Genomic DNA, 23,253 nt, shown 5'->3' on the forward strand with positions numbered 1-23,253 from the left:
TTGGGATGTAAAAATAAAAAAAAAAAAAACCAAAAAAGAATGTGTTTATTTATATTCAATTAATTCAGAAAACTCTGTGAAGAAGAGTCATGCCTAGTAACCCACCCAGCATGCTGAGATAACACTGTCTTCTGTCTCCAGTCTCTTCAGAATCACATCCTGCCTTCTCTCTCTTTACTTGTGGTTTTTTTTGTTTGTTTGTTTGTTTGTTTTTTTCCAATTTATTTAAAGAAAGTGCCCTGCAACTGATACAAATGCTGGCTTTCCACATTTAAAAAGAAGAACAACCAAAGCCATGGACTTAATTTATAACCTGCAAATTTGTCCTCCCCACGTTCTATTTTTCAAGAAATGTAAAACCAGAATTTTTCTGTGTTTAAACATTAAAATCTGGCTTCCTAATACAAATGATTACAGAATGCCAAAAGTGGAAGAATTTTGGAAAGTTTTATTTTGTTCCTTAATCCATCTTTCTATGAGCTGAAAAGAGAGTTTCTAAAATAGAACAGCTGCTGAATCAGATGTAATAAATTACTTTGGACGTTTTATCAGCATTGTCTCCCAAGAGTAACTGTTAGTGCGACATGATCTCTGCCCAGATGTCAGGGCTCCCGATGAGACAGAACTGACAGGTGAGGTACATGTAATCTATCAAGATCATGGAGAACCTTTTGAGAAATAATAGATCCTTCCATGGAACTAGGTTTCATTCTCATTTTTTAATTTCATTGGCTTTTTAGTCAGCATTAAAAAAAATTATCTTTCAAGAAGGGAAGTTGCAAGAGGATGACGAAACACAAATATTTTAGTACATCAGTAAAAGTGACATTCTTTTTTTCTAAGTAATGGAAGCTACAGAGAAAGAGAGCAGCAGGCACCTTGTCCAAATAAAATTTATTCTTATTCATAATCCAAATGATGTGGAGTTACTTAAAAATAACACTGGATGAGATTCGGAAAGGAGCTTAAAGAAGTGTGCTATGTATATTCTATCTGTCTTAAAGTGTACAATATACCCATGAAAATGATTTTCCTCTTTAGTGTTTGTTTGTGTTCAGAAATAACTTTCTTTGGCAACAGAAGTCAAACTGTTTGTTGAATAATTTAAAATACGATTTCTGTGTATTTCCATCTCTGCTGAGAGTTGCAGTCCTCATTAGTACTAACCTGGTGTTCTAAGAACTGTCTAATTAGTCTCTTTACAGCTAGTCTTTCTTGTATTGCAAATCTACCTTACACATTATTTGCCAAATGGACCATCCAAAGAGAATTTGGAATTATACCAGTTTCCTGCTCTGAGCTCTTCACTGTGTGTATGTGATCACTAGGATGAAGTCTAAGCTTCTTTAACTTCATGCCACTGTGCTGGGACTCAGCCTTTACCTGTCCTTCTCAGCAGCAGGTGAAGAGTGCTCAGCACTATGTGCCTATGAAATCAGCATGGATTCATCACCAGCCCTTTTAGCTCCTGATCACACTCTCTTCTACATCTGTTCCCTGTTCTTCTAAACCTCCTAAATGAACTCTGACCTTTCCAAAACTTGCCCCCTGTGTACTTACTTCTTTCCAACTTGTTCTTCGATGCATCTGCTATTCTTGGTGGGAAAACCCAAATTTCTGTGTTTGGGGTTTACATTAAATTTACACTAAAGTTAACATCTGTGTTTAAGAGTTTTTCTTTCACAATGATGCAAATCTATAGGAGAAAAGAGATTGTTATTTTTTTTCAGTATTGGAAATTTTTACTTAGTATATGATTGATGCTTAACTTAAATTTTTAATTAAAACAACACAAAATACTCTAAGAGTGGCGGTCTGACGTGTTTTGTTTGTTTGTTTTTGAGGCATGGTCTCACTGTGTAGCTCTGATTGTCCTAGAGCTCACTATGTAGACTAGCCTGGCCAGGACTCACAAAGAACCACTTGCCTCTGTTTCCAGAGTGTGCAGGATTAAAGAAGTGCATCACCATGCCTGGCTAGGTCTCATGTTTTAAGTGACAAATTTTGAGCAATATGGATTTGAGGATAAAGAGTAGTAGAAAATATGGAACAAAATTTCATGGCTAAAAATAGCTGTTATTCTCTGCTATCTATTCATGAAAGCTCAAAGTTTGCAAGTCTGTCTATGTGTAGTTTCTTACAGTAGATAACTAGAATGCAGCAAAATGCTTCTAAAACTAGAAAAGGCAATCAAAGATTTGTTAAGGCTAAAAGTACTAAGGTCTTAGGGATCAACACAGTCAAGTGCTCTTATCTCTAAAAGTATCCTCCTGTCTTTTCTGCTTTTGTGACCTACATAGTAGTTTGGATGGGTCATTTCTGTCCTATCATAGAAAGATTTTTTTCCCAAATGTTTTATGAGTAGAGGCATGAATGATGATTAGTAGACCAAACAGGAACACAGTCCATCTCAATATAAAGTAATTAGTGTTCTTGCCTAAGATATTATTTCCAGTATGTTCATTGGAATCTTTGGCTCTTTTGTTTTAGAAAGAAATTAATTCAGTTTGGTGGTTAAGGATTCAGTTATTCTGCACATTTACCTTATGTCCAGTGTCAAGAATTTGCTGGGAGAGTATGCTTTATCTGGGCTAATGGGATTTTTCTCCACACAGGTGTTCAATTTAGTGTTCATGGGATTGAGCAAAAAGGCACAAAGCATAGCTGAGGGAAAGGGTATTTTAGAAAATACTAAAAGGCAAGCAGATTGTACTGATTGTTCAGGACAGAACAACAGAAAAACTAATGAGTACATCTCATTCTGTTTTGTTGGCTCTTTGTAGAAGTGTAGGATTGTCGCCGGGCGGTGGTGGCGCACGCCTTTAATCCCAGCTCTCGGGAGGCAGAGCCAGGCGGATCTCTGTGAGTTCGAGGCCAGCCTGGGCTACCAAGTGAGTTCCAGGAAAAGGCACAAAGCTACACAGAGAAACCCTGTCTCGAAAAACCAAAAAAAAAAAAAAGTGTAGGATTGTCAAGCTGATTCTAACTTTCAACTGCCTAAAACAAAGAAGAAATTTGCCATGATTAGTGCTTGGATATGTGTTATGATTTAAGGTCTAGGATTTGAGAACCCTGAGAAATTTCTGCCTGAAATAGATGGAACGTTAACTCAATATGAGATTTTGGCTTATCACATTGAAAGTAATTTCCCAAACACTTTGTAAAATGAGTTGGTATATTTTGGCTGCACATTAAGACAAAAGAATTGCTTTGAAATGGAAATGTGGTTTGGGTAAGAATCAGAATATCCTACTGGGATTTCAATGGATAATTTTCTTCCTGGGATGATAACCTTTTGAAAGAGGGATCATGAATCATTAAGGCAAATGTGAGTCTGATAGCCTGGGTAATGGGGAATCCATATGGCTGGGGGGCCTTTGGATGCTCTTTGTAGCTAAGATTGCCAAGATCCAGGAGCCAGATATAAGCCAAGTACTGAGAATGGATCCTGTAATCAGATTCTCAGACAGCCAATGCCTAGTACCCAGTGTTTTCTCTCTCTCTCTCTCTCTCTCTCTCTCTCTCTCTCTCTCTCTCTCTCTCTCTCTCTCTCTCTCTCTCCCAAACCTGTGGCAAACCAAATAAGAAAGGAAACAAGCAAACAAATAATAATAAAACAACTGTATAAATGGGAGTTCTATGCATACAATGGGTACATACAAATATATACATGTCTGTGCTCATAACAGCTGTTTCTTCCAATTGTACATGTAAAGAATCCAAAGCACTCATTTAAGAGAAGTATAAAATGGAATACATTCGAATTGATGCATGTGCGCTTCAAATTCATCATCTGCTAACTCTGTGCAGCTGTCACCCCCAAATTCCACATGGCTTTCAGTGTGAGGGAAAAAAAAACCCAAAACAACAACAACAACAACAACAACAACAAAAAAAAACGCCAAAAAGCAAAAAACCAAAAAACACACACAGCTTACTCAGTACAATTCTGCACCTTGTCCTAGAATCTGATTTGATGGTTCTTAAATGAAGGCCCTGAGATCATTACTTTAAAACATACATTGGAAATTACTGATTTTCCTCATGTCACATTATACTATAAAGGCAAGAATCATGTTATGGAGAGGAGATATGTGCGGTTATGATTATATTGTTAAAACTCAGTCCACTTATTATGTATTACGGACACAAATTCTCACTCTGGCACCCTCATTCTCAAATAATCTTAATAATATATAGTGTTAGGTTCCTACGGCTGTCCTAACACAACATAGTCACTTAAATTATTTCATCCAAAGGAGGTCTTTCCTAGGGCTAGATGTCTCAAGTCAAGCCTCTGTGCTTGTCCAATAGATGGCTTCCTTTCTTCTGTGCCTACAGAAGCTCTTCAATCTGTGCATGTCTAGTGCCCAATCTCTACTTATGAAGCATCATTCTGGATTAGGGCTCACTGCAATGACCTCATTTGAACCTTACTTTTAAAGGCCCTGTCACTAAGAGCATTCATGGCTTTTGAGGTATTGTAAGGTAGGACTCTAATAAGTATCTTTAGATGCAGTGGGCTTGTGTGGTAATATATTATATCCCCCCATATATTGTGCATTCTAATAAACTTATCTGGGGTCAGAGGACAGAACAGCCACTAGATAGACATAGAGGCCAGAAAATGGTGGCACACATGCCTTTAATCCGATGACTTGAGAGGCAGAGAGCCAACCGAATCTCTGTGAGTTCAAAACCACACTGGAAGCAGCCAGGCATGGTGACACAAGCCTTTAATCCCAGGAAGTGATGGCAGGAAGCAGAAAGGTATGTAAGGCATGAAAACCAGGAACTAGAGCTTGGTTAAGCTTTTAGGCTTTTAGCAGCAGGTCAGCTGAGATTCCATTCTGGATGAGGACTCAGAGGCTTTCAGTCTGAGGAAACAGGATCAGCTGAGGAATTGACAAGGTGAGGTGGCTGTGGCTTGTTCTGCTTCTCTGATCTTCCAGCATTTACCACAATACCTGGCTCTGGGTTTGATTTTATTAGTAAGACCTGTTAAGATTCCTGCTACAGGCATGATTTATGCTGCATAACTTGTACTGATGCTACTTTATATGTTATTTTGAAAATTGTACCAGCTATCATAGTTAATGTTGTTTGGAAAGTGAAAAGTATTAGTGCAGAAATTAGACTTCATTTAAAAATTTAAAAACCTCAGTTGCACTGTTATATTGAGAGTATTTTATTGCCCTTAATGCCAGAAAACTAATGTCAAGTTGATGGTATCATTCCTTTCTGTTAAATTGTTATCCTATTTTGGTGCCAGAGATTATCTTTTTATATGATCCTTTGTCTAAAATGAATATTAGTTAATACAAAAGCATCATATTCAGAGTAGATGAATAAGAATGAATAACTCAGGGTCAGGAAGATGGCTCGATGGGGAAAGTGCTCATCACTCAAGTCTGATGACGTTCATTAATTGCTGGAACCTAAGTAATTGGGGAAGGAGAAAATGACTTCACAAAGTTGTTCTCTGACCTCTGCATGTGCTGTGCATAGTGGCACAGATCTAAGCATGCATGCCTGCACACACATAGACACACAAATGCACACACACATACAGCCATCATACATATAAACAGTACAAATAAATATCTTTAAAAAGAATAAATAATTTATTGTTGTATTCTAAATTAGGACCCAGACAGATGCATACACATATACATATACATATATATATTCTCATATAATTCACCAAGCTTATGAGCAGTGGAATATTTCTAGCATTTATTTCAAAGCACAAATGCTTAACAGGGAAATTTATGTTGTTCTATTGAGAGATTATTTTGTGTCAAAGATTGCTATCCTGCGTACTAAATATACATGCTATCTCATTCAGTTGTGCCCCTCCCCTAATGCAATTGGCTTCGTTCCCATTTTAAAAGAAAAAAAAAAGACCAGGCTGATGAATTATTTACCTATGTCACATGATTAGTAAGTGATACATTGTAAATTCAAATTTAGGTATTTTTTTATTTCTGATTTCATAGACTAGTATTGACAGACAACTCTTTAATAGGTCTTTCACTGGACAGTAACTTATTCTGTTTCATGTTAACTCCAGAAAGAATGTTTCCTGTACAATGCACAAGACTTGTGTGCTATCAGATTCTTTTCTCATGAATTGACTAGAAATTAGTGTTCAGAACTGGGCTACCTCAGAGCTCAGTCCCTGCTGTTCTGAACAAGGTCATTCAAAGTACTTAAGAAATGTTCCTTCATATTTATTTGTTCTACAAAAAAGTAAAATACCATTGTATTACCTACTTTTCTTGGTGCTGTGATAACATACTCAGGAGATGTAAGTAAAGGGAGAAGGGCTAATGCCAGCAACTGGCCACATTGTTTCCATAGTAAAGAAGCAGAAAACAATAAATAAAAATGCTCAGCACAAGTTCCCAGCTACATACAGTCCAGGATCCCAGCCCATAGAATGGTGCTGCCCACCTTCAGGTTCACCCCATCTAGATAAGCCCTTACAGGCATGCCCAGAAGGTAGCCTCATTAGTGATTCTAGATTCCCTCAAGCTGACAGTCAATATTAACCATCATACTAGTTCAACAAGAATAGAACACATTCATGTTCACAGACACACACCAGGACAAGTCTATTTCGCATGATGAATTTTTCATCGAAAATTTTGAGGAGACCAAGGAAATCGGCCATGTTCCTAGATAATAAGCACATGCTCACTATGTGTATAAGTGGTGTTCGGTGTGGATTTAAACTTGTAGTGAGTTTTTAATTTGTTGACTTTATTTCACCATGTAATTTTCCCTCATGTCTAGATGGGTGAGGAAATCAAAGTTCATTTTGACTCAGACACACTATTCAAAAGCATTTCTTGAAAAGAACAGATAGTTCATTTTGAGCAATCTGACGGGGAAACAAACAGTACTTTGTCTTTGGAGCTCTTCTCCTCCCTTTGGTGACTGACATGTGTAATGAAGTTTTCTTCATCAGTTCTCTCCCGAGCATTTGAGATTCAATCACACTCTTCAGGGTGTTTATACTGCTCTTTAAAAAAACTCATGGTTTTGATTTGGCTTCTTTTGTCATTTGGGCTTCAAGATTTTTAAGTTCATTTTTGTCCTAGTGAATAACCAGTAAAATTTCCAAGTGGACATTATGCACAGGATGATGAGCTGGAGGGCAGCTTTGACTTATGGACTTACCTGAAAGCTGATGAAACATTAGAGGAACATGTCCTCTTACAGCACACATCCTACCCCTGAAAATGTCTTCTTGATTTCTACAAAGATGCCTACCAGGAGAGGAATGCTCCTTTCAATGTCGAAGTATTCAAATGTGCTTCCTAATTAATACTCTTTATTGAGTTTTAAAGGAACTTCCTTAAAAGTAGTTCTGTTTTATTCTATTTCAGGGCTAATGTTGAAGTCTTACAACTTTTTTTCCCTGAATTTGTGTATTCGTACATGTATGTATGTTTGCATGTATACATATGTATGTGGTGCCCTGTGTATAGTGTGTGTTCATGCACACAAAGCAACAGGACAACTTGGGATTCCTTTATCAGATTTCTCTCCAACTTTTCCTTTTCATTGTTGTTTTGTTTTAGAGACAGCAGCTGTCACTATCCAGGAGCTTGTGAAGTAGGCTAGACTGGCTGACCAGCAAGCCATGGCCTCCTTGTGTATTGGCTTCTCCACCATTGAGATTTTAAGCACCTGGCTTTTCATTTGAGTTCTGGGAACTAAATCTCTTCCTTAGCTTGCAAGGAAAACATCTTACTCTGTCAGCTAGCCTTGGCTCCTTAGCTCCATAACTTAACTGAAAGTTCTCTCTGACAAAATGTCAGCTCTGGCCAGTAGTAGATGAAACCCATATAACCCAAGTAATTTTTTTTTTTTTTTACTTTTAATATATGGAAAGACAAAAAATAGGAGATTACAAGCTATACCATGATCTGGAAAAATAAATAATCCCCAAGAAACACCAATCAAAAACATCAAATAAAGAGTATAAATTTACCTTTATCTTTCCCCTCATATGTGATCCATGTATTTAGCTGAGAAAATTTTAGAAAGAAAGAACACTTGGATAAGAAGGTGTGAAGAAATTCCTGTTATATAAAGAGTTTACTTAGTTTAACTCGTGTGACATGGCCAAGGGACTAGGGTCTTGCATTCCAGGAATGAAAACTGACTCCAGAGAAATCATCAGCAGAAGAAACAACAGATAGACTTGAGCATCAGACATATGGAGATCCACAGGTCCTGGGCAATTAGTCACTAATGTCTACTACAATGGAGTGATTTCCACATTGAAAACTCTCAGCATATAGATTTTTGTTTTGAGAAATTAGATAAACACAATGAGCATTACCCACTTAATATATCTATTGTGCATACCTTGAGACTCTAGTAGAAAAGGAAGCTATTCCATCTAGTTGAACACTAGCAGAGGTGCCGGTGTTCATGATAGATGGGGTTCAGAGATGAACTAGAAGAATGCTCACATTCTTCTAGTTCATCAGTTCCCTACACACAGTAGAATAAATACCGATTTTCCAAGATTCTGGACCACGACAGCAGAGCCTGTGAATGACACTTTCTATGGCAAAGGAAATTGTGCAGATGCTATCTTGATGTGGAGAGTCTATTGCAGAAGGAAAGAAGGCCATCTGACAGAACAGATGGGAGCGCAAGGAAGCAGAGGCAGACAGAAAAGATGGTACAAGCCTGGCTGTGAAGATGAAGGAAGGGGGTATGAGCCAAAGAATCTTAGGAATGTGGTTACAGAAGATAGGAAAAACAGGGGCAGGTCTCTCCTCCATAGCCTTCCTTGAGAGCAAGGACCTGCTCTCAACTTAAAATCTACAAGATTTTTTTTTAGTGTTTTCAAGACATTAAGTTTTTGGGGACTTCTTATAGGGGTTAGGGACTACTAGTATATCACTTGTGAAAACATATAAGAATATTGATTCTAATAAATTCTACAACACTGACTAGCCCTGAACATGGGCAGTCAGGGACTTGTGTCATGTATAATCAGAGAGAAAGAAGGAGGAAAGATAGGAGAGAGAGAACTTGAGTGATTATGTAACAACGGCATAAGGCTATTGTTATACTTAGTGCTCAGTTCACTAATATCCTTTCCTATAAATGTGTATATATATATACATATATATATATATATATATATATATATATAGAGAGAGAGAGAGAGAGAGAGAGAGAGAGAGAATGTCACTACTCCTATAAAAAGAGAGGTGACTTTTTTTTGAGCAAGAACATTTAAATTGTTCAACAGACCACTACTGGAAAACTTCTGAGATGTTGAAGTTCCAAGAACTGCATGGCCTCCTACTGATATGGGCAAGAGACACTTATGTCTACTTATTGATCTCTTTATAGAAAACTAAGCTGGTAGTCGTATTAGTTACACTTTTACCAACAGTATAGTAGAGTTCAAGTGTCCCCTGTCCTTCCATCCATGCTATCCTTCTTACCATTGGTATTCCTGATGACAGTCATTCTGACTGGGGCCAAGAGGCAGGGGGAAAATTTTTAAGTAGTTTTAATCTGCATTTTGCAGAAAGCTAATTTTTTAAATTGGTTTATTCAGGTTTTTTTTTTTGTGTGTGTATGTTTTCCTTTCTTGAGTTCTTTGTATACTATAAACCCCATTTTTTGTCAGGTGTATAACTAGGAGAGATTTTTCCCATTCTATGGGCTGCCATAGTTTCCCTCTGGACATACAGAAGCTTTTCAGTTTCTTAAGATTCCATTTGTCAATTATTTGTCTCCTTTCTTCAGAAAAATTTATCCTCGTGCCTGTAAGTTGAAGTATGGATAAATAAAATGTGGTACATATACCCAATGGAGTACTACTCAGCACAGAAAAACAATGACATCATGAGGTTTACAGGCAAATGGATGGAACTAGAAAATATTATCCTGAGTGAGGTAACCCAGACTCAGAAAGACAAACATGGCATGTACTCACTCATAAGTCAATACTAGATGTAAAGCAGAGGGGCAGATCTTTTGCCCCCCTTGATTTAGGTATAAAAAGCCTGTGAGAAATAAACTCAGGACTGCTGTGGTATTGAGTCAGAGCCCTCTTGAAGCTATCCTGTGTCTCTGTCTTTTTCTTTTATGTCTATGTCTCTGTTTTTCCTAACTATTATTTCTCAATCTTCACTCCCCTATTCAGGACTGTTGGACAGGTCGGGTAGGGCCTGGCAGCTTTGTGATATCATTGCTCATTGATCTAGCATATCTTGTAGGCAGTGCACCATTGTAGATCAAAGAGGTTGTATCTGTGTTCTTGTCTAATTCTTTTTGGATAGTGTGCAGGGTAACTTCTTCTACCAATGATGCTAGAATGTAGGGCGTGAACGCCCTGTGTAGGCACCAGCTCAACATCTCCATTTTCAATGAGTTGTATAGGAGTTGTCTTCAGCAATGGGGCCTTGCTGTCAGTTTGTGGAGAGCAAACTATAGCCTTGGCAATAGCCTGCATTGTTTGGAGAGTCCCATGGGATCCCTTTGGCTAGCCACTCAATTAGATATAAAACAATTCCAGTACTGGAAGCTTCATTTGGTGACAAGAGATGTCCAACTGAGGCTCTGTCACCCCCATTATTTGGTTAGTTCAGTTAGATGGCCTTCATATGTGTACGTATTTTGATAGCTTCTACTATATTAGGCATCCATATTACTCCTTAAATGGCTTTTAATTTTATTTGTGTCTCTCCATATTTCTACCCCTTGTTAAATTAAGCTATATTTTCTAGTATTTTTTTAAAAAGGGGCCTGATCTGAGGAATATAAAGAAAAGTTTTTATATTGTTTATGTGTGTATAATCTTGATATGCTATAAATACTATCAGTTATCATTTATTTGTCTAAATGAGACTTCAGTGAAATCTATTTTGTAACACAAAATTCTAATAGGTTTTTTAAATAAAAAGCCTGGAGCCAAATATTGGGGTAAATGCTGAAAAATCAGAGAGACAAAGGAACAAGCCACTGTCACATCTTACCTCTAGGACCCCTCAGCCTTAAAAGGCTTCTAGTTCCTGTCTCCTCATGCCTTAAATACCTTTCTCTGCCCAGCCACCACTTTCTGGGATTAAAGGCATGTGTGCTTCCCAAGCAAAGGCATAAGATCTCAAGTGCTGGGATTAATGGTGTGAGATTCCCAAGTACTATGATTATAGATGTGTGCCAGCACTGCCTGGCTCTGTTTCTCCCCTAGACTGAGTCAATCTCATGTAGTCCAGGGTGACTTTGAACTCACAGAGATTCAGACAGATCTCTTCCTCCTGAGTGCTAAGATTAAAGGTATGTGCTACTACTATTGGGCATCCCTCTTCAATCTAGTGGCTTGTTCTGTTCTCTGATCTTCAGGCAAATTTTATTAGGTTACACAATATATCACTACATTATTTTCCATACATTTTTCTTGTTTTCCTTTTTTCCCTAATTATAAATGTATTATATTCCCACATGTAAATCACACTAACTGTAGACCAGAACAAAGGAATTATATAATCATCAGTTGACATTAAAATAAACTTATGTCCCTTCTATTGCATTCATGAATCTTTGTTTTTCCTAATGATTCTAAAATATGTTTAATCGGTAATTTTAGTTACATGTCAAAGAGCAGAAAGTAAGATTCAGCCATTGAATTTAAATTACTTTAATCATATGTTTTATATTGAAATCCATGTATGGTTTTGTCTAGAAAATTACATAGACATGAATACAAATTGAATCATTTCATCATTAGTATTTTTGATTTAAAGAATTGATAGCCAATTGAAGCTATAGGTATTGTTCAATTGTTTCTGCCTAGGTTGTGCAGAAATCCTGGGCTTGATCAAATTAAGAGATATGAAGGAGAAGAGGGATGGAGATTGAGGTGAGAGGGCAAAGAGATATAGAGTTGGGGGACAGTGGTAGAGGGCTGTCATGTCATGGAATGTGAGAAGGGTGAGGCATTATGTAGAGAGGGAATGGAGGAAAGGAAGAGAGGGGAGAGAAGAAATAAGAGAGGGAAGATTAGAATATGAACTGGTGAGAGAAGGCAGGAGGTAGATGTAGCAAGGCAAAAGGAGAGAGGAAGGAATAGAACAAGATCAGAGGAAGAGAGAAAGAGAAGTGATATATACATCTCTCTGGATTAATAAAATATCTAGAAATAAATGTCTACAAAGCTAATATTTAGAAAACTAAAATATGGTCATAAAGTTCATATTATTTGTGGTATTAGACCTTAAATCAAGACTGTAGAAGCCTGTCCATGTTTCAAGAAGATGATAAAAGAAGATGCTGTATATTTTGGGGAATGCAATACCTCTCAGAGATGGAGTATGTAGAATAGACTGTAATTAGTGTTTGGTGTATTTTCCTTGTGGAACAATAATGAAAATAACAACAATGGGAAAGGTGAAGCTCCAAGACCTTTTTCTCCTAAAATGTCCAGTGAACCAAAGCAACCCTATTTTGTGGTGCAGTCACTGTGTTGATGTGCCGACCATCCCCCACACCCAGCACATGTGGCAAAAGAAATAGCGATCTGTCTGCTTCATTGTAATTCTTTTTTAAAAATTATTTTTGTATTTATTTATATTGTATGTGCATACTGTCTGTGTGAGGGTGTCAGATCTTGGAGTTACAGACAGTTGTGAGCTGCCATGTGGGTAATGAGAATCAAACTCAAGTCCTCTGGAAGAGCAGCTAGTTCTCTTAACTGCTGTAATTCTTGACCAGAATTTATTTGTTTGTTTGTTTATTTTAAATCCCCTCCATCCTCTCCTCCCAGTCCCTCCCCTCCACCTCTCCAGGGCCTCTCCCTGCATCCATTCCACCACTGTTTTATTTCAAAAAGGGCAGGCCTCCCATTGATATCAACAAAACATTGCATATAAAGTTATGGTAAGACTAAACACCTCACTTTGTAATAAGGCCAGGCAAGGCAACCCAGTATGAGGAATAAGTTCCCAAAAGTCAGCCAAAGAGTCATAACTATCACATGTATGCAAAAGGCCTAGGTCAGTCCCAGGCAGGCTCCCTGGTTGTCCATTCAGTCTCGGTGAGCTCCTCTGAGCCCAGGTTATTTGATTCTGTAGGTTTTCTTGTGATGTCCTTGACCTCTCTAGCTCCTACAACCCTTCCTCCCTCTCTTGCACAGGGTTCCCTGAGCTCCACCTAATGTTTAACTGTATTGGCCAGAGTTTTATCACAGATTCCTGATTTAGTTAGTTATTTAGTTTAGTTATTTTTACCATTGAGTAATGTTGTAATAAAAACATTTAAATATTTGTTTTTATTTTCAATTATGTGTGTATGTGCACATGAGTTTTTGCACGTAGAAGTGCAGGTGCCAGTAAAGTCCAGAATAGGGCATCAGATCCACCAAAGCTAGAGTTACAGGTGGTTGTCAACCACCCACCACAGATGATGATAACTGGACTGGGATATTTTGCAAAAGCAGCAAGTACTGTTAACCTTGGAGCCCTCTCTCCAGCCCTGCAATTGATTTTAGTATCATTTTATTAATATTGGTGGTGCACAGCATTCTGAAAATCTGCTATGAAGTCATCAATATGAATGATAAAAAATCTATGTACATGGAAAATATAATTCAAAACTATTTTTAAAATCCTTTCTTTTAAAATCACTGTGCAAGAGGTATGTGCAAGTCCTGGGTCTCCCCCTAACCTCTATAACTCCCTTCCTAATCAGCAATACATGATTTATTTCCTTTTTTCAAAACCCTTTTCCTTTTCCAATTAGATGTTCTTTGCATATGCTGTGTCTCCTGGTAGAATACTCTTCATTCCAATTCATTTAATTAACTGCTTCTTTCCATTCAGGCTCAGCATTAACACCATTTCTTCAGGGACTTCATTCATGACTTTTTCTACCTTATCCCCCAAACTATATTCACTTAAAGGCTTGTAATTTCTTTTCTGTTCTGATTTCAGCTTAATGTTAGATATAGTCCTGATTTTTTTAAATATCTATTTTCTCTGAAAGATTGTGAGACTCATAAAATCAGAGGTTAACTACAATTACATTTCCATTTTACCCACAGTACCTTGAAAATTCCTGAACTAAAGATAGATCAGTCACAAATTTAGGTGGAGAGACTGAACTTATTTGTACTGCAGAATTTCTGAATGTGGGGAACTAAGAATCAGCCAGGCCAGTGGGTTTACAATATTCTAGGAGGGAGTGGAGGTGTTTGCAGAAAATCTTACTGTTTAGACTCACAGAAGGAAGACATGGAGGATTCTCAAGGAAGTCAGCAGTCCTCTAACAGTTTGAGAATATAGACTTTGAAATTAAGAAGTTCTATTCTGTCTTCCTCTATGTCATAACAGTGCACTCACTGAGGATGCTACTCAATGCTGTTTTAATAAAACAGAAGTATGCTCCAAAAATGAAATTTTAGTTTGAAATTTCTGTGAGTCTGTTACCAGTAAGCCTTGACACTATCTATGTCTTGGCTAAGATTTTTTGAACATTTTTTTGGTCTTTTAAATAATATTTTAAAAAAAAATGACCTACTTCATTCTTTGTCAGCAAACTGAACATGACATTTTACCTCACCAGTTTCAATCATTTTCTTCTGACCTTTTATAAATATTGTCTCCCTTTCTGTGGCTTGTCTTCTTGTTCTTTGGATGTTGCCTCTTACAAAACAGATGTTTTCAATTTTAACAGCATCCTGCTTTTCCATTCTTCCTTTCAAGAATTAGGACCTTGGCACTTCCTTTACACAAGCAACAGCCAATGAACAGTCATCTAGATTGTTTCTATGTTGCTTTCTAAGATGTCCATAGTTTTGTTATATCTATATGTCTGCTGCTTATTTGGATTATTTTTTTGAAGTGTCTGGGCTGTATTCTTAAATTAAAATTTTTGTAATTGGTAACACAGTTTTCTCAACATCACTTATAAAGGCTATTTTTTTTTCTCTGCCAAATTACCTTCCTGATTTGACAATGTTTGACAATGATTAGTTAGTTGTGAGTGTGTGTGTTTGTGTGTGTGTGTGTGTTTGTGTGTGTGTGTGTGTGTGTGTGTGTGTGTGTGTTCATGTTGGAGACTTCTGTTTCATTCATCTGTCGTTTTCATGGATAATCATATATTTTGTTTACTGAAGCTCTATAGTGAACTCCAATGTTGGAAAATTTTGCCACTATCAATATTGTGATATCTCTTCTCTCTTCATATAAATATTAAGTAGTTTGTTAAGATCTTCCAACAAACTTTCTGACCTTTAGAGTAAGACCACGCTGTGTCTATAGGTCAAGTAAAGAAGTGTTTAACTTCTTGACTACACAATGTGTCCCACTTTATTTTTTAAAACTGTAGTTTCATAGAATGTCATGACTTTGTTTTGAAAGTTGTCGTTTTTATGGTATTGTTTTCTATGCCATTAGGTTTTCAAAGTTCTTATACTGTGTGTGTAATATGTAAAATTATCTTGTGTTCCTGTAGAAAATGAGTATTATAATGAGGAAGTTAAGAAATTAGACAATAGAAGAGAGACAGCCCAATACAGTCATCACTTCATACTAGAATCAAGTGTTCTATTACATTTAGTTCTTTATTTCCTTCCCTCCCACCCCCCATCTTTCTCTCTCTTCCTCTCTCCATTCTGTGTATCCAGCCTAGATCAGAGTGGGAACATTCAACAATAAAGCATGAAAATCTATGATATAATATTTATAGCCCTTGGAAGAACAGAGCTGGTCACAGTGCTCAGCAGCATTAACTATTATGGATCCTAGCTATGATATAAAGTGTGAAATTTGTTGCTGCAGACTAGGTAGTGGTGAGGAGACAGTAATACCTACTGACTATAACAAAAGTTCCAGATAATAAATTCTATCTAATTTATATCTATCTACCTACCTACCTATCTATTTATCTATCATCTATCATCACCTCAAAATACATGTGTATGGGGGCATGAATACACTTGTCAGCTTTTTGAGCTCTGTTTAAACCAAATAGCCAGATATTATTCCAGGAGCTCTCAGGAGTATTCTGCTAACACATTCAGTCTTCAGTCTCACTCTTGTAAAGCTTTTCAGTTTAGTGACCTGCAAAATGTGTTTGGAGGAAAGGCTGACCTGCTAGCTCCTCTTTAGCATGATCACATGGTTAAGTGTATTATTCTTATGGCACCACTCTCACTAAAGCATACATGGGAAATGAGTTGCTTTGACATGTGCTTGGCTAAATTGTTGAAAACAAAGCAGCAGCAAGTGTGCCGGTGTGATACATGCCACCCATATAAAGCAGAATGTCTTTGATTAACGAGATCACAGGCCATATCCTAGGAGTCTGATTGTCTTAATTCAAGATGCCCAATATCCTCTCCTGACTCAGTCTCCACAAAGCCAGGGGTAGATAATAAGGATTAAAGTTATAACAATATAATCTATGATTTAAAATTGTGTATGTCTCATGAGCCTAAGTTTTCAGAATGCTAATTAGTACCACCTAGCAGAACAACAGTTATGAAGTTTGTATCCTACATCACAGCATCTTGTTTGGTGGAATTCAGAACCCTAAACCAAAAGTCTTCCCTGTGCTTGCGTGCACTGTCATTCATAGCATGTGTCTTTTGATAATTCTCCTTCCACTAAAGAGAGTCCTTTTTGTAGTTCTCAGAAAATAACAACAAACAAACAAGCAAAAACTCTGTAGCAGCTAACTGTAATTATGAGCTAAAGAGTTTGAAAACAAACTCTGCATAAAAAGTTTGAAACCAGGTTTGATACCAATGCTGTCACTCAGAAAGTTCACCTTGCTTGTGTTTGTCTTTTGATACACATTATGGGATTTAGATGAGCATGTATTAATTAATAGAGGAGAAGCAGAAGAGAACTGGGCAGTAACACTTAGCACCAATTAATCACACCACAATAGTAAACATTGTATTCTCAAAAAAAATCAATATTTCACATGAGTCAATAGACTAGAACTAATTTAGAAGTATAATGTTTGATATCTCAGTTGATTACAATTGGTAATATTCATCAGAAAAATATAACATTTATTTGGAGGATAAATGTGGATCATTTTTATAAGTGATCCATACATCAAAGAATATCTGGGAATGTATTCTTGATGTACAAATCGAGAGGAATCACTGATAAAACTGTCCAGATTTATTGTTAAGATATAGTATGAGCCTTTACAAGCCAAATATATTTAATTTATAAAGACTGGATATTCTAGAACTCAGTCTTTCAAATCAACATGTCTATCTACATATGTTTCCTAGACTTATTTCACAAAATACATCTTCTAGGATATGGTTTAGACCAGTTGATTTTTAGTCCTTGCTTCAAATACCTAGTCAAAAAGACAGAGATAATTGTAAGATTAAAATGAACAGCCTGGGTCAAGATGATGACTTAGCAGACATTTGCCACCAACCCTGATAATCTGAGTTTGATCCATGGAACTCACAAAGTGGAAGAATAAACTCACATTTATAAGTTGTTCACTGACCTCCACATTCATGTCATGGAATGCAAACATCTGGACCAGGGTTTTTCTTTTTTTTTTCTTTTCTTTTTGTTTTGTTTTGTTTTAACATCTAAGTTTATTGCTAAAGACTTATTTTAAACAAAATTTCAAGTGTACAAACAAATTAGCTCACAATGTGTTACAAAGCAATTGTCATAGACTATGGCTGTGAAGAGACACCATGACCATGGCAACTCTTATAAATAAAAACATTTAATTGAAGGGGACTTATAGGGAAAGAGGATCAGCTAAAGAACCCACCCTGAGCCTAGAGCCCAGGACCAGTGAAAGAAACAGCCTAGATCTGGGGGTTTTTCTTTTAGGCCACCAACTAGCTCCCAAATCATGACGCGGAGACTTGTTAGTTATGAGTGCTTAGCCTTTTCTTAGTTCTTGTTTTAATCTGTTTCTCCTTATCTATGTTCTGCCTCAAGACTTTTAAACTTTCATTACTTTTGTTTATCTTACTTTCACTGCTTCTCATGTCCATCGGTCTGGTGGCTGAGTGACTTCTAGCTCCAGGCATCTCTGTCTCTCCCCTAGATTTTTTCTCCTACTTATTCTCTCTGCCAATCAGCCCTGCCTATCCCTCTCCTGCCTAGCTATTGGCTGTTCAGCTTTTTATAAGACCAGTCAGGTGTCTTAGAAAGGCAAGGTGAAACAAATGCAACACATCTTTACATAATTAAAAAAGGCAGCAGAAACAAATGTGACACATCTTCACAGAGTTAAGGTAATACTCCTCAGCATAAAGAAAGGCAACACATCTTTACACAGTAAAATAGTATTCTACATCACACTTATCCCTGACACACAAAATAAATAAATATTTAAAAGTATTCATTGGATATAATATTTATATTTCCCCAAACCTGGACATTCAACTTCATCTAATGCTTTCCTGAATTTCAGTGCTCAGTTTACTAAAAATTCAAATCTTAATAAAATTTTCAAAAACAGCATCTGCATTGAAGACTTGCCTATTTTCTTTATGATACAGTCACTCTGACATTATCATGGTTTACTTCAGTATTGTTGACCAGGACTCTGTGAGTGAAAACATTGCTTAAAGTATTAGAAGTTCATTTTTATACATCCATTATTGTTTCCCTAAATATCTTGCTTCAGAAAGGAATTTTATACTCTGATACCAATAACCATGTAGAGGTATTGTACATGGAATTTAGATATTAAAATGTATTCTTCTAGCAATAATGCAGTTTCATATGTTGCTGCATACATAATATTTTCTAATCTCTTGCAACTAAATACAAATAATTGTCAACTTAAAGTTAATTCAATAACCTATTTTCATCTTATTCAATCACATAAAAGAAGCCCTTACTCTTTCGTGCTAGTTTCTTAAGATTGCTACAACAAATAACAGTGACTTAACGGCTTGGAACAAAAGAAGTGTACTTTCTTATGTGTCTGAAGTCAGACTTCCACATAAATCATCTTGGTAGGGAGCTAGCTTTTCCGAAGGCTTCACTGAAGTAAGCCATTTTTTCTCCAGCTGTTAAGCTTTGTTTGTATTGTATTAAATAATTTCACTCTCTGCCTTGGTGTTCAGGTGGCTTTCTCCATGTTTTTCTTCCCTTCTCAAAGTGCTGTTGGACTCCTTGGTTTTGGGCTAACCAAATCAAACCAGGATGATGTCATTTTGTGATCTCTTTTAATGGAAAATATATTTTTTCATATAATATTTTCTGACCATGGTTTCCTCTCTCTCATCTTTTCCCAGATCCATGTGATCTCATTCTTTATATATCTGTAAATATATATATATATATATATATATATATATATATATATATATCTCCCCTTTCAGATAAGGGTTCATTAATGAATACCAAAAACATTCTAAGTGGAACATGACCTTTTTTTAAATTATGTCTTTTTAGAAACACAATTTAATATCTATGTATCAGCAACAGCAACTTTCTCTTTATTATGTCACTTGGTAACTGATATAAGAATTGTGGTTTAAATGATTCTTAAAGGAATGTAAAAGCAAGATATCATTGAAGATAATACAAAGTAACCATTGAAAAATGAATGTCCTCCCTCAGCAAAAAAATACAATTCCAATATTTTCTGGGCCAGTCATACATTCTCGAAGAATTGGTTAAAAGAAAAGTGAAGAAAGTGAGATTAAGTTTGAATATAATTCAAATATCTTGAAAGCAATGAACATTTCTTTTACACACAGGTTATTCAGGAAAGGTTTCTGCCTAGTGTTTATTCTCAAGTTTTACATCACTGTTTCTCAGGCAGTCTAGAGTAAAGCATAAGTCTTCACAAAAGAACATCTCCAATAAAATAGAAATTTTCATCTCAATTACTTACTAATTCGTGTTGAGCAAACGTTACATGTAAGTAGCATGCATTTAGTATTTTTATTGCACAAGCTGAAATTTCTTGAAAGATCCCAATTTATGACACTGGACCTAAATGAAGGAATTCATTGCTATCCAGCAGCATATTACACTATGTATTTTATAATCATAATCACATTAAATCATAATAAAATGAAAAATGGAACTATCCACTATGACTCATAATATATTTAATTACACTCCTTTTTTTTCTTCTAGAGCCTTCCACCCTCTGAGAAAGTAACGTGTGATCTAATGTGTGACAGATGCCTTTGCTTTAAGCTCTGATGATCTTACTGTTCATCCAACACTCAGTCCTAGATCACAAGGTTCAGTTCTATTTAGAGATCTCCTCTTCCTAGTTTCAGATCTACAGGTTTCCCTACTTCCATTTCACCCCCAGTGCCTATGTGGAGCACTTTTTCTTTGCTCAGTGAGTTTGCAGTTTTCTCTTTCTCTGCAGTACTCACCAATAGATTTGACCAAATAAAATATAACAAAACCAACCAAAACATTCTGTATTCAAAAGGTAGCCTTTGGCAAAAACACGAGTTTGATTATTTCATGACTTTATTGTGATGTGTTTGTCTTGTTTAGACTCATCTGGGTGGACTAGAAGCATTCTTTCATTTCTCTCATCGGACAATGAGTTAACACTGAATAAAAATGCTTAGTAAATATTGGCTTTATAATACAATATAAATAATGGTAAATATAAATATTCAACAACAGTGTAAAAAATATATTTGTACACCAAGAAAAGCAGGAAGGATAATTTAAACATTAGCTGCTGTGCTGGTAAATGCTGCCCCTAAAGTTGTGCAAACTTCATCTAAGGACTGCTAATTACTGTTCACCCCACAGAGTTCCTCTTGACCTGGAAACAGAGACTCTTCAAGACGAAGAAAACAATGCTAACCATTATAGCAAAGATCTGAGTTTTTAAAGCTATTTTTTCATGGAAAGAAGCTTGAATTGACAACTACACTTGATGCTACCTTTTTTACATTTTTGTTTTGATTTACATTAAAATCAAGCAGGAATTTAGCTATTGCCAATTGCCATATCTTTATGTTTGTGAGCAGCATATAAGGAAGGACTATCTCTGACTTGAGAAATTAAATAGAGGGAGACAGATAGGCAAAAGGGTTGAGGAGTTGTCATCTATGTACAATAAGTCCTCAGTATTTGTCAGAGATTGTATGCATGATCCTCCTCAGATGTTTAGATTTGAGTAGCTCAATTACTTAACATAAAGTAACCTCATATTTTCAAATAAACCACACACATTCCCTCATCTATTCTTTAAATCATCTAAAGATTATTTATGATCCATAATGCAACACAAATATATTTAGGTTGTTATACTGTGTTGCTTAATGAATAATGACAAGCATGTGTACAAATTCATTACATACGCAATTTATTTTTAAATACTTTTGATCCATAATTGTTCACTATACAGAACTAAACCCAATGGATACTAAGTGATGATTGCATGCATGTTTTTAACTGCATGTGATTTGTAGACACACACACACACATACACATACACGCAGCTTACATATACATAAACTATAGTTTTTAATATTAAAATCCATTAATTTTCTTCTGGTCTTCATTGTATGTATTCACTGTATAATGGAGATTGAAAAATAAAAGCTATGGCACTAAGGTGTCCCTAGATTCCAGAAATGCAGTCAGTTTACATTACATGTTCTTACACTGGATCACTACAATGGTATTCTGGGTGGTTACCTGCCTTCTTCTTTTGCTCTCCCATCTTCTGCTGACAATAATATGATAGAAGCATTGTTTAAGAAGCGAAGTAGGCACACAAACTTCACCCCTTAAACTAATCAGTGTATTTAATGTTACCTTTACTCCTTCTATACTTTCTCCTGGCTCATAAATGCCCACAGGATCTGTCCCTTACGGGGAATTTCCTTCACCTCATTCAAATCTGTCCTCTGCATTAGAAACAACAGGATTAGAATGATGAAGATTTTCTACATCAAATGGAATAGATATAGTAAAATCAGCTGCTAGATTCATTCTAGATTACTTAGGGGTTTTTCAAAAGCATTTATAATGTGAGCTATATAAGATGAATATTTAAACTAAAAATAGTTCACAAAGAAATAAAGAGCGAACTTGTCATTGTGCTAGCCATGGCCTTCTGCCCCATCTTTCAACAGAATTTTAAAAGATGATCACCTAAATGTTTAGAGGAATATTGGGAGTAGAAAGAGAATTCTGGGTCCTTCCATGCATATTCATTACACCTTCTAATTTATTACCATGTTTACTACTAAAATTGCAGAGCAAATTATATTCTGTATCAGGCCCCAAAGGGGTTTTCATCTTCCTGGTTTGGCCGGGCACCAAAACAAAACACATTAAAGAGAAGGATTGCACCGCTGGCTGTGAATACTTAACACGATATAGAAGTTGGTGCTGCTTAAAATGAATGCTACTCAGCCTTCCAATGACAAATTAAGCCCATTCTACTCAATTTGCACCTCTGTGCATGGAGAGGTATTGCCCCAAAGAAACAGTGATGCTACAAATATGAAATGATTTTTCTCCCTGTTAATTCCCTCATGGGTGATTCTGCCTGCCTCTCTGGCCTTCACCAGAACAACAACAAAACAGAACTTGGCCTGGTACTCTTTTCTGTTTTGGTTTAAAGAAATTAAGCAAGCAATAATTGTCTGTACTAGTCTTCTCTGAAATTTAACAACACAGATCTATAATTTTACCAACATATTTACCAATGGACTAACTATATAAAAGTTCCTAGAAGAAAAATTATTACCCTGTGGTAACAAAATGCAAAATACTAGAAATCCATCTTACTGTTGGACTTGCATAAGACAGATTACTTTAAAAAATGGTCTCTAATATACATTGTTAAAGAATCCCACTCAAATTTGTGTAGGATAAGCTCAAAACTTGGCCAATTATGATGTTATACCAAAGACATCTGAAGTATGGTCAGGCAACCAAATTAGAAAAATTGAGAGTGATAAATATGGGATAAAAGTTTTAAGCACGGTTTTTGCCTCCAAGTTTTAAAATATCGAGTTTATAGTTTAGATGCCAGTGATTATGCAAATATCTAAATGTAAAAGATTCTATTTTTGCTTTCATGATTATATAATTGATACACCATGAGAAGACTTAAAATGCTTGATATTAATTACACTGAAAAGTATACACATGAATTAACTAAAGCAAAGATGTCATGTGCATCTTCAAGGAAAGTTCATTTATACCCTAACTTCTAAGTATTACTGCCATACATATAGTATTGTAGGATCCCCTCAGGAAA

The sequence above is a fragment of the Peromyscus eremicus genome, chromosome 4 (assembly GCF_949786415.1).
Source record: "Peromyscus eremicus chromosome 4, PerEre_H2_v1, whole genome shotgun sequence".
Classification (NCBI taxonomy): Eukaryota; Metazoa; Chordata; class Mammalia; order Rodentia; family Cricetidae; genus Peromyscus; species Peromyscus eremicus.